Raw genomic sequence first — 13,999 nt, 5'->3', positions numbered from 1 at the left:
GATAATACATATGGTTGAATTGGGCACTCCAATTCCAACCTATGCCCATTATTAAGTTTCACACTCAATTTTTATTAAAGTACCATATGTCAAGATAATCCAACAACTGTAATGACATAGTGGCTCAAATTTGCCCATAACCGGGGGCACGGCTAATCATGATTAGTTTTAATACTCTATAGAGTTTAGTACGCTTTACCCTCTGGACCCAATCCGAAGATTGAGACGAAGTCTTTCTGAAGAGGTTCCCTAAACCACATGCGGCCACATCCCACCTACATATGCTACATCTGTCGACACTATCTGGGCAAAGGTTCCAACAACTAATCAACTAAGCGCGAGCCCATATAGCCAATGTTCGCACATGGAAGCTACTAGTCACTATGTCTGTCTGTTCTTTTCTAACCTGGGTGGCATTCCAGTTAGGGTGCACTCCCATGGGCGCATGGCCTTAGAAAAGGTGCAAGACCCCGTGATGCCTTCCCTCAACACCAAACAATACCACTTCCACCCAGAGGTGAATTATATCCCTAATTACTACTCATTTAGTTATATATATATAATCCTCACATAAACTCAATGTATACACGAACCAACCCCGTCTACAAAGCATAGCAAAACTACAACTACCACGATCTGCAATAAGGCCATACTAACTGCATCTCAATAGCAATAGCATACTACCATAATATTCCTACACATGCTTAATGTGGTATTGTGATATAGGACTACATGCATATAAAAGTAATAGGATAAAGGATGATCAGGGTGTAACTTGCCTGGTTTATTTGATGAAGATCATCGCACTCATAATCCTGATAATTCTACTCATCACGCTCCAATCAATCTATCAGAAACAAAAGAATCCAAATAAATAACCATGCCATACAGAAGAATCAAAAGAACGATAAAATAAATATTGCAAGCTTAAACAAAACAATATATATATATAGGTTTTAATATATAATATAGGTCTCAATGTGCTATAACGTGACAGGTGAAATCAACTCCAAGGAGTCAATTGACGTTGAAAAATTTATTTTTAGGATTATATTTTACATAATATGGAATAGGCTCGAAATAATATGGAAGACAACAAACATGTTGTTGAATAGAAACCATGTGACATAGGTGTTCATTGGCAAAAAGAATAGATTGAATAGGAGCACTACTACTCAAGTTATAACGAATTGGAGTTTGAATAGTTCAAACAGGTCAAAAGTATTTGAAATTTGAGTTTACAGGATATGACCAGCAAGTATTTGGTACAGATGTTCCTAGGAAAAAGGAAGCAATTGAAGAGGTGTCACGGTTCATAGGATATGATCAAATGAAAGTATGAGTTTGAATTTGAATTGCTCAAATTTAAATAGTTCAAAAGTTTGAAGTCTTGGTCCCATTGCATTCTACTGATCAACACGATTACACAGGAAAAAGAATCACTCAATTTTACTAAACAGATCAGGAGATATAGTTAAACGAAAAAAGATAGGTGAAAATCTGTCCAAAACATTATTTTTGATATGCGACTACTGTAGCATATCGCACGTGCCATCATGTGATTGGCCGAAGTGACTCTACACGCGTACTCACCAGAAACAGAGGAAGACGCCGGCGGCTTCGGGTGTAGGCCACAGAGCTTCTCCAGTGATGCAGAGATGACGCACGGGTGAGGCATGGTACGGAAGTGGCTTTGGTGTAGACGGCGACGACAATCTCTTCATATGGCGGCGGTGGCGATGTGCACGAATTCTTGTGGAGTTTTGGAGCTTCAGTTCTTGATGCGTGTGCTTGATCCGGTGCTCTGCTCAAGGGGAAAGTGCCCAGGGTGACGCAGAGTAGAGGGAGGGAAAGGAAGGAGAAGTAGGGGATCGTCGGGGACCTCTGTAGGCGACATAATCGACCAACGAAGCCTGATGGCGAAGCGGAGACCGGCGGGGTCGAGGAGCTCAAAATCGAGGCAAGTCGCGAGCACTCGGTGCTGGAATCGGTCGACAGGATCAACAGGACTCGATATTTTCCCACATATTCGATGCAGGGGGTTAGGGATCACGCGAATCGAGCATGGTCCGACCCTGCAGCGGTGGCGCTGGTTTCTCTCTAACTATAGCGCCAGAAAAGCTCCTGTCTGCTAGGACTACGTCAGTATTTCCCCAAAGAGGAAGGGGTGATGCAGCACAATGGCGGTAGGTATTTCCCTCAGTGAAGAAACCTAGGTTATCGAACCAGTAGGAGAACCAAGCAACACAACGTAAACAGCGCCTGCACACAATTAACAACACCTCGCAACCCGACGTGTTAAAGGGGTTGTCAATCCCTTTCGGGTAACGATACCAGAAAATTGTAGTAGATTGAAATAATTGATCACATATAAAATAAAGTGCAGGAAAGTATTTTTGTATTTTTCATTTAATAGATCTGAATAAAAATGCAAAGGAAAAGTGGATCGCAAGCAAATATATGAGGAAGAAGACCCGAGGGGCGTAGGTTTCACTAGTGGCTTCTCTCGAGAAAGATAGCAAATGGTGGGTAAACAAATTACTGTTGGGAAACTGATAGAACCTCAAATAGTTATGACGATATCCAGGTAATGATCATTACATAGGCATCACATCCAAGATTAGTAGACCGACTCCTGCCTGGATCTACTACTATTACTCCACACATCGACCGCTATCCAACATGCATCTAGTGTATTAAGTTCATGGAAAAATGGAGTAATGCAATAAGAACGATGACATGATGTAGACAAGATCCGTTTATCTATTGTGTAGATATAGATCCCATCTTTTTATCCTTAGTAGCAATGATACATACGTGTCGGTTCCCTTTTCTGTCACTAGGATCAAGCACCGTAAGATCGAACACACTACTGGGCACCTCTTCCCATTGCAAGATAAATAGATCAAGTTGGCCAAACAAAACCCAAATATTGGAGAAGAAATATGAGGCTATAAGATATCATGCATATAAGAGATCAAAGAAACTCAAAAACTTTCATGGATATAAAAAGATATGACTAATCATAAACTCAAAGTTCATCAGATCCCAACAAACATACCGCAAAAAGAGTTATATCATATGGATCTCCAAGAGACCATTGTATTGAGAATCAAGAGAGAGAGATGAAGCCATCTAGCTACCAACTATGGACCCGAAGGTCTACAAAGAACTACTCACGCATCATCGGAGAGGCACCAATGCAGGTGGTGAACCCCATCCCAGATGGTGTCTAGATTGGATCTGGTGGTTCTGGACTCTGCGGCGGCTGGATGAATATTTCATCGACTCCCCTAGGGTTTTGGAAATATTTGGGTATTTATAGAGTAAAGAGGCGGTTCGGGGGGCACCCGAGGTGGGCATAACCCACCAGGGGCGCCTGGGCCTCCTGGCACGCCCTGGTGGGTTGTCCCCTCCTCGGGACTCCCCCTAGGTGCAACCAGGGCCCAACTTGTTCCTTCTGGTCCATAAAAAATCTCCATAAAGTTTCATGGCATTTGGACTCCGTTTGATATTGATTTTCTGTGACGTAAAAAACACAGGAAAAATAGGAACTGGCACTTGGCACTATGTCAATAGGTTAGTACCAAAAAATGATAGAAAATGACTACAAAATGATTATAAAACATCCAATATTGGTAATATAACAGCATGGAACAATCAAAAATTATAGATACGTTGGAGACGTATCAGCATCCCCAAGCTTAACTCCTACTCGTCCCCGAGTAGGTAAGTGATAAAAATAGAATTTTTTATGTGGAGTGTTGCCTATCATGTCATATCATATTCTTTTCTTTATAGCATGGACAATTGGACTTTTTATGTGATTCAAAGCAATAGTCTAGTTTTGACATAATGGTTTAGATACTCAAGCATATCAACAAGCAACCATGTCTTTAAAAATATCAATGCTAAAATAAGTTATCCCTACAAAATCATACAGTCTTGTTATGCTTTGTCTTCTTAACACAAAGTATTTATCATGCACAACCCCGATGACAAGCCAATCAATTGGTTCATACTTTTTAACGCGCTTCAACTTTTTCAACTCTTACGCAATACATGAGCGCAAGCCATGGATATAGCACTACGAGTGGAATAGAGTATGATTATGGGGGTAAATATAGAGAAGACAAAAAAGTAAGAAAGTCTCACATCGATGCGGCTAGCCAACGGGCTATGGAGATGCCCATCAATCGATATCAATGTGAGGAGTAGGGATTGCCATGCAACGAATGCACTATAAGTGTATGAAAGCTCAATATGAAAACTAAGTGGGTGTGCATCTAATCCTATAATGAAAAATTCCCACTAGTATATGAAAGTGACAACATAGGAGACTCTCCATGTGAAAAACATGGTGCTACTTTGAAGCACAAGTGTGGTAAAGGATATTAGCAATGCCCCTTCTCTCTTTGTTTATTTTTCTCCTTTTTCTCTTTTTTCTTTTTTTTTCTTTTTTCTTCTCTCATTGTCCGGAGTCTCATCCTAACTTGTGGGGCAATCATAGTCTCCGTCATCTTTTCCTCACTGGGCAAGTGCTCTAAAAATGAATAATGATGATCATCACACTTCTATTTACTTATAACTCAAAAGAAATAAAAATTACAACTCGATACCTATGACAAAGTATGACTCTATACGAATACCTCTAGCATGTACCAGGATGTGCAATGATCTAGATGAACGGTGGTTGAGCCACAAACACTATGTCAGCTATATGATCATGCAAAGCAATATAACAATGAACGCTCAAGTCATCAAATGGAAATGGTGGAAGTTGCATGGCAATATATCTCGGAATGGCCGTGGAAAAGCCATAATAGGTAGGTATGGTGGCTGTTTTGAGGAAGATATAATGAGGCTTATGTGTGATAGAGCGTATCATATCACGGGGTTTGGATGCACCTGCGAAGTTTGCACCATGTCTCAGTGTGAGAAAGGGCAATGCATAGTACCGTAGAGGCTAGAAAATTGCAAAAAGGTAAGAGTGCGTATAATCCATGGACTCACATTAGTCATAAAGAACTCATATACTTATTGCAATAGTTTATTAGCCCTCAAAGGAAAGTACTACTACCCATGCCCCTATGGAGATAGATTGGTAGGAAAAGACCACCGCTCATCCCCGACAGCCTCTCTTAAGGAAGACAATCAAAAATAAATCATGCTCCAACATCATAGCATAACGAGATACTACACGTGCATGCTTCACGAATCACAAACCTTAACACCAATATTCCTACTAGAGCATAATTACTCATCAACATAACTCACATATCATACCATCATATCTCAAAACTATTACTAAGAATCAAGTTTATTTTGTCCGATGATCTTCATGACATTTTTATTTTCTTTATCCCTCTTGGATATCTATCACTTTGGGACTAATTTTCACATGTTGCTTTTCATAAGCTCAAACAAATATAAGTGAAGATCATGAGCATAATATTTCTTTCTCTCAAAATAGTTTAAGTGAAGCAAGAGTGAATTTCTTCAAAATTTTACTAACTCTCTAATAAATCTAAGTGAAGCAAGAGATCATTTCTTCAAAAATAGTAAGCACACCGTGCTCAAAAAGATATAAGTGAAGCACTAGAGCAAGTCCTAGCTCATAAAAGATTTAAGTGAAGCATAGAGAGTAATTCTAACAAGTCATGACATAATTTTGGCTCTCTCAAATAGGTGTGTCCAGCAAGGATTGATGACTTAAAACACATAATAAAACAAGCAAAGACACATATCATACAATACGCTCCTAGCAAAACACATATCATGTGACGAATAAAAATATAGTCTCGAGTAAAATACCGATAGTTGTTGGAAGAAAGCGGGGATGCCACTCGGGGGCATCCCCAAGCTTCTTTGGTTGCTCATTTTTGGATAATAGCTTGGGATGCCGGGGCATCCCCAAGCTTAGTCTCTTCCATCCTTTCTTCATCCATCGTAAGATAACCCAAAACTTGAAAACTCCAATCAAACAAAACTCAACAAAACCTTCGTGAGATCCGTTAGTATAAGAATAATAAACCACTACTATAAGTGTTGTATCAAACCAATTCATATTTTGTTTTTGTATTATATCTATTGTATTCCAACTTTTATATGGCAAAAACTCATCAAAGAAAACCATAGAGCCATCAAAATAAGCACACAACACAAAGAAAACAGAATCTGTCAAAACAGAACAGTCTATAGCAATCTGACTAATTCGAATACTTCTGTAACTACAAAAATTCTGAAAAATTAGGACGACCTGAGAAACTTGTATATTGATCTACTGCAAGTGGAATGGATATTTTATCGATCTCTGGTAAAAAATGAAAATTAACCCTGTGAGCGTAAAAGTTTCTATTTTTTCAGCACGATCAAACAACTATTACCCAAGAAGATCCTAAAGGCCTTACTTGGCACAAACACTAATTAAAACATAAAAAACACAATTATAACAGTAGCATAATTGTGCTAACACACAAAAACAGGAAGCAAAAAGCAAAAATATTTTTTATTCATTGGGTTGTCTCCCAACAAGCGCTATAGTTTTACGCCTTTAGCTAGGCATAAGGCAAGGATCTAAGTTTTGTCATGCTTGTTCAACTCTTCAATCAAACACTTAGAATCCTTCAAGGATTTAGCATGAAGATTTTAAATAACAATACTCCTAGGAATAAATTCAAAGATTTCATTCTTGCAAAAAGGATCTCTTATCACTTCAACAAAATCCGGGTGAACACTAATCATCTTAAGATCTCCATTATTACTATTACTAGAAGTTGCACCCTTGTTCCTTGATCTCCTACTCTTTACATGAGTTTCCTCAGTAATTTTAGTGGTAGTAAAAGTCGTGCTTAGATTACTAAAGGTTTCTTCCAATTTATCGATCCGAGATGGACTTTCTTCTATTCTTTCATGGATTAAGGTACCCCTCTATTTTAACAACTTAAAAATATCTCCCACTTTTGACCCAAGATGAGTAGCAAAATTATGCATCTTTTTATAAATTATTTCCATATGATCTTCGGTGAGCATTTTCTTTTCGATAGCATCTAATCTTTCCATAATGAGCTCAAGAGTCAAAATTGTTTCATTAAACATAAGAGGTGGTGAACCCACTAAATTTCCCATAGCATTAAGGGCATCAAAAGGAGGACTCATTAAGAAATTGCCACCGGTAATCGTATCAAGGATGAATCTATACCAAGTGGTGATCCCAACATAAAAACAACGCAGAAGCACAACGGTATATTGCTTATGGATAGATATATTATGAGCATTGCAAATTCTATACCAAGCATCTTTTAAATTTTCTCCTCCCCTTTGTTTAAAGTTGAGGACTTCGGCCTCGGGAGTGCAAGCGATAGAAGGAGAACTATCCATAATGGCAAACAAAGATGCACGCAGAAACATATCCGGCAAGAAAAATGGCAAACGAGATTTAGAGGCGAATAGAACAGCAAATTTTTGTGAAGTGGGGGAGAGAAAAACGAGAGGAAAATGGAAAATAATGTAAATTGCGAGGAGATGAGATTTGTGATTAGGAACCTGGTTGTGAAGAAGATCCTCCCCGGCAACGGCGCCAGAAATTCCTTTTGATTGCTCTTTGACTATAGTGCCAGAAAAGCTCCTGTCTGCTAGGACTACGTCGGTATTTCCCCAAAGAGGAAGGGATGATGCAGCACAATGACGGTAGGTATTTCCCTCAGCGAAGAAACCAAGGTTATCGAACCAGTAGGAGAACCAAGCAACACAACGAAAATAGTGCCTGGACACAATTAACAACACCTCGCAACCCGACGTGTTAAAGGGGTTGTCAATCCCTTTCGGGTAATGATGCCAGAAAATTGTAGTAGATTGAAATAATAGATCACTGATACGTCTCTGTCGTATCTACTTTTCCAAACCCTTTTGCCCTTGTTTTGGACTCTAACTTGCATGATTTGAATGAAACTAACCGGGACGGACGCTGTTTTCAGCAGAATTGCCATGGTGTTATTTATGTGCAGAAACAAAAGTTCTCGAAATGAACTGAAACTCCACTGAGCATATTTTTGGAAATAATAAAAATATTGGCAAAAGATCAAGACCAGGGGGCCCACACCCTAGACACGAGGGTGGGTGGCGTGCCTGCCCCCTGGGTGCGCCCTCCTACCTCGTGGGCCCCTTGGAGCTCCTCCGACCTCAACTACAACTCTATATATTTGTGTTCAGAGAGAGAAAAATCAAGGAGAAAGATTCATCATGTTTTACGATACGGAGCCGCGGCCAAGCCCTAAACTCTCTTGGGAGGGCTGATCTGGAGTCCGTTCGGGGCTCCGAAGAGGGGAATCTGTCGCCATCGTCATCATCAACCATCCTCCATCACCAATTTCATGATGCTCACCGCCCTGTGTGAGTAATTCCATCGTAGGCTTGCTAGACGGTGATGGGTTGGATGAGATTTATCATGTAATCGAGTTAGTTTTGTTAGGGTTTGATCCCTAGTATCCACTATGTTCTGAGATTGATGTTGCTATGACTTTGCTATGCTTAATGCTTGTCACTAGGGCCCGAGTGCCATGATTTCAGATCTGAACCTATTATGTTTTCATGAATATATGTGAGTTCTTGATCCTATCTTGCAAGTCTATAGTCACCTACTATGTGTTATGATCCGGCAACCCCGAAGTGACAATAATCGGGACCACTCCCGGTGATGACCATAGTTTGAGGATTTTGTGTATTCACCATGTGTTAATGCGGTCCGGTACTCTATTAAAAGGAGGCCTTAATACCCCTCGGTTTCCGCTAGGACCCCGCTGCCACGGGAGGGTAGGACAAAAGATGTCATGCAAGTTCTTTTCCATAAGCACGCATGACTATATTTGGAATACATGCCTACATTACATTGATGAATTGGAGCTAGTTCTATGTCACCCTAGGTTATGCCTGTTACATGATGAACCACATCCGACATAATTCTCTATCACCGATCCATTGCCTACGAGCTTTCTATATATTGTTCTTCGCTTATTTACTTTTCCGTTGCTATTGTTATCATCACTACAAAATACCTAAAACATTACTTTTGCTACCGTTACCTTTTGCTACCGTTACCACTACTATCATATTACTTTGCAACTAAATACCTTGCTGCAGATATTAAGTTTCCAGGTGTGGTTGAATTGACAACTCAGCTGCTAATACTTGAGAATATTCTTTGGCTCCCCTTGTGTCGAATCAATAAATTTGGGCTGAATACTCTACCCTCGAAAACTGTTGCGATCCCCTATACTTGTGGGTTATCAAGACTATTTTCTGGCGCCATTGCTGGGGAGCATAGCTCTATTCTTTGAGTCACTTGGGATTTATATCTGCTTATCATTATGAAGAACTTGAGAGATCCAAAAACCAAGATTTATCCCTCAACTACGAGGGGTGGTAAGGAACTGCCATCTAGCTTTGCACTTGATTCACATTATGTTTTGAGTAAGCTATCGACACCTAAACCTGCTTCTGCTACTGATTCTGATATGTCGCATATTCTTGATGATGCCACTTCTGCTATGCATGATACTTATGATGAAACTACTTCTATGCCTGATACTACTGTGCCACTTGGTGAATTTCTTGATGAACAACTTGCTAGGGCTAGAGAGAATGAAATTATTGAAACTGATAATACTAACGAAAGTGATTATGAAGGCTCTCCTAATAAATATGAATTACCTGTTGTGCCTGAGGGCTATGTTATGGATGAAGAAACTAAAAGAGACTTTCTTGCTTACAATGATAGAAGTGATCTTAAGAAATTATTAGCTAAGCTTAAACAAAAAACTCTGAATGCTAGAATGAAATATGATCCTGCTTATGCTACCTCACCTATCTTTGTTACTGATAAGGATTATGAATTCTCTATTGATCCTGACATAATTACTTTGGTTGAATCTGATCCTTTCTATGGCTATGAATTTGAAACTGTTGTGGCGCATCTTACTAAATTAAATGATATAGCTACCCTGTTCACTAATGATGAGAGAACTCATTACTTTTATATCCTAAAAATATTCCCGTTCTTATTAAAGGGTGATGCTAATATATAGTTTAATTTTCTTGATCCTGGTTGTGTGCGTAGTCCCTAGGATATGATTTATTACTTCTCTGCTAAATATTTCCCTGCTCATAAGAAACAAGCTGCCTTAAGGGATATATATAATTTTGTGCAAATTGAAGAAGAGAGTCTCCCACAAGCTTGCGGTAGGCTTCTCCAATTACTTAATGCTTTGCCTGATCATCCTCTTGAGAAAAATGAAATACTTGATATCTTTTATAATGGACTAACCGATGCTTCCAGAGATTACCTGGATAGTTGTTGCTGGTTCTCTTTTCAGGGAAAGAACACCAGATGAAGCTAAAATTTTATTGAATAATATGTTGACAAATGAAAATAATTGGACACTTCCTGAACCAACTCCTGAGCCTATTACTAAACCAACTCCGAAGAAAAGGGGTGTTCTATTTCTCAGTCCTGAAGATATGCAAGAGGCAAAGAAATCTATGAAAGAAAAGGGTATTAAAGCTGAAGATGTTAAGAATTTACCTCCTATTGAAGAAACACATGGTCTTAATTTACCGCCTGTTGAAGAAATATATGGTTTTAATCCATTACCTATTGAAGAAACACATGGTCTTGATAACCCGACACAGGTAGTAAAGGTAAACTCTCTCTATAGATATGATAAAGTTGAAATCCCATTTACTAAGTTTGCTAGCCCATGCTTAGATGAGTTTGATAAATTTATGGTTAAGAAAGAAGACTTCAATGCTTATTTTGGTAGAGAATTAAAACGCAGTGCTAATATGCTTGAACATTTGGGTGATTATATGGCTAATGTCAAAGGTGAACTTAAACTTATTAGTAAACACGCTTCTATGGTTACCACTCAAGTAGAACAAGTACTTAAAGCTCAAAATGATTTGCTCAATGAATTGAATAGTAAGAATAATTACTATGCTATTAGAGTGGCTACTAGAACTGGTAAAATGACTCAGGAACCTTTGTATCCTAAAGGCCACCCTAAGAGAATTGAGCAAGATTCTCAGAGAAATAATATAGATGCACCTAGTCCTTCTAAGAGGAAGAAAAAGAAAAATGATAGGACTTTGCATGCGTCTAGCGAACCTATTGCTGAAACACCTGAGAATCCAAATGATATTTCTATTTCTGATGCTGAAACACAATCTGGTAATGAACCTGAAACTAGTGATAATGTTAATGATAATGTTTATGTTGATGCTCAACCTAGTAATGATAATGATATAGAAATTGAACCTGCTGTTGGTCTTGATAACCCACAATCAAAGAATCAACGTTATGATAAAAGAGACTTTGTTGCTAGGAAACACGGGACTTTTCCTCCCAAACCATCCAATAAAAAAGATGATGAGGATTTTGAGCGCTTTGCTGAAATGATTAGACCTATCTTTTTGCGTATGCGATTAACTGATATTCTCAAAATGAATCCTTATGCTAAGTACATGAAAGAAATTGTTACTAATAAAAGAAAGATACTGGAAGCTGATACTAGGAGATCCCGGAGTACCCACTATACCATGCTCCATTAAAAGAAACTATGTTAAAACTGCTTTATGTGTTCTTGGAGCCGGTGTTAGTGTTATGCCTCTCTCTTTGTATCATAGACTTGATTTGAATAAGTTGACACCTACTGAAATATCTTTGCAAATGGCTGATAAATCAACTGCTATACCTGTCGGTATTTGTGAGGATGTGCCTGTTGTGGTTGCAAACGTTACTATTTTAACGGACTTTGTTATTCTTGATATTCCTGAGGACGATAGTATGTCTATTATTCTTGGAAGACCTTTTTTGAATACTGCAGGGGCTGTTATTGATTGCACCAAAGGCAATGTCACTTTTCATGTTAATGGTAATGAGCATACGGTACACTTTCCGAGGAATCAACCTCAAGTTCATAGTATAAATTCTATTGGAAAAATTTCAACAATCACTATTGGAGGTTTTGAATTTCCTCTTCCTACTGTGAAGAAGAAATATCATATTCATATTGTTGGGGATGTGCATATCCCTGTTGAGGTAACCTAGTGTTATTCGAAAATTCTCCGGTTCCATGTTACTCGGAATGAGTTTGTTAACAAGACCTGATCAACCTTGTTAGTGGATTCCTTTTGATGAGCCTGAGATGGATGAAGTTAGAAAACACAACTCTCTATACCCTCTTTTTACTTTCTGTTATTTATATTAAATAAAGCAAAAATAGTAATTTCTGTCTGTTTTCTGAATTATCTGTGCAATATAAAAATACCCTGAAAATAAAAGTTCTCCAAATGGCCTGAAATTTAAATATGATTTTTTCTGGAATATTTGAGAATATTTGGCACTGAGAACACAACAGGGGGGCATCCACCTGGCCACGAGGGTGGATGTAACGCCCTCGATGCGGCTATATCTCCCACGTGTCGAAGCACGACTTAGAGGCATAACCGCATTGAAAGCAATGTCGCAAGTGAGGTAATCTTCACACAACCCATGTAATACATAAGGGAAAGAGATACATAGTTGGCTTACAATCGCCACTTCACACAAATACATGAATAAAGCATTACATCATCTAGATACAATCAAGGTCCGACTACGGAACCAAAATAAAAGAAGACTACCCCAAAAGCTACACAGATCCCCGATCGACCCCAACTGGGCTCCACTACTGATCAACTAGAACGAAACAACACAAAGGGTAAGATCTTCATCGAGCTCCTCCTTGAGCTTGGTTGCGTCATCTGCACGGTTACATCGGCACCTACAAACTGGTTTTGGAAGTATCTGTGAGTCACGGGGACTCAGCAATCTCACACCCTCGCGATCAAGACTATTTAAGCTTATGGGTAAGGTAAAAGGTATGAGGTGGAGCTGCAGCAAGCGACTAGCATATATGGTGGCTAACATACGCAAATGAGAGCGAGAAGAGAAGACAAAGCACGGTTGATAAAAGTATGATCAAGAAGTGATCCTAGAACAACCTACGTCAAGCATAACTCCAACACCGTGTTCACTTCCCGGACTCCGCCGGAAAGAGACCATCACGGTTACACATGCAGTTGATGCATTTTAATTAAGGTCAACTTCAGGTTTTCTACAACTGGACGTTAACAAATTCCCATCTTCCCATAACCGCGGGCATGGCTTTCAAAAGTTCAAATCCCTGCAGGGGAGTCCCAACTTAGCCCATGACAAGCTCTCATGGTCAACGAAGGATATACCTTCTCCCGAGACATTCCGATCAGACTCGGTATCCCGGTTCTACAAGACAACTTCGACAAGTTAAAACAAATCCAGCAACACTGCCCGAATGTGCCGACAAATCCCGATAGGAGCTGCACATATCTCGTTCTCAGGGCACACTCAGATGAGAGCTCCATACAACTAAAACCAAACCTCGAGCTTCCCCGAGGGGGCACTGCACAGGACTCTAGTTTGGACCAACACTCAGAGGAGCACTGGCCCGGGGGGGGGGGTTAAAATAATGATGACCCTCAGGAGCGCGACTCCCAAGGGAAAAGAAAAGGCTAGGTGGCAAATGGTAGAACCAATGTTCGGCATTGCTGGAGGAGTTTTATTCAAGGCGAACTGTCAAGGGGTTCCCATAATAGCCCAACCACGTAAGGAACGCAAAATCCGGGAACATAACACCGATATGATGGAAACTAGGGCGGCAAGAGTGGAACAAAACACCAGGCATAAGGCCGAGCCTTCCACCCTTTACCAAGTATATAGATGCATTAATTAAATAAGATATATAGTGATATCCCAACAAGTAAACATGTTCCAACAAGGAACAACATCTCCATGTTCCAACAAGGGACAAACTTCAATCTTCACCTGCAACTAACAACGCTATAAGAGGGGCTGAGCAAAGCGGTAACATAGCCAAACAACGGTTTGCTAGGACAAGGTGGGTTAGAGGCTTGGTTCAACAATATA

The sequence above is a fragment of the Triticum urartu genome, chromosome 5, assembly GCF_003073215.2.
Source record: "Triticum urartu cultivar G1812 chromosome 5, Tu2.1, whole genome shotgun sequence".
Taxonomy (NCBI): domain Eukaryota; kingdom Viridiplantae; phylum Streptophyta; class Magnoliopsida; order Poales; family Poaceae; genus Triticum; species Triticum urartu.
This window is presented reverse-complemented; position numbering follows the sequence as displayed.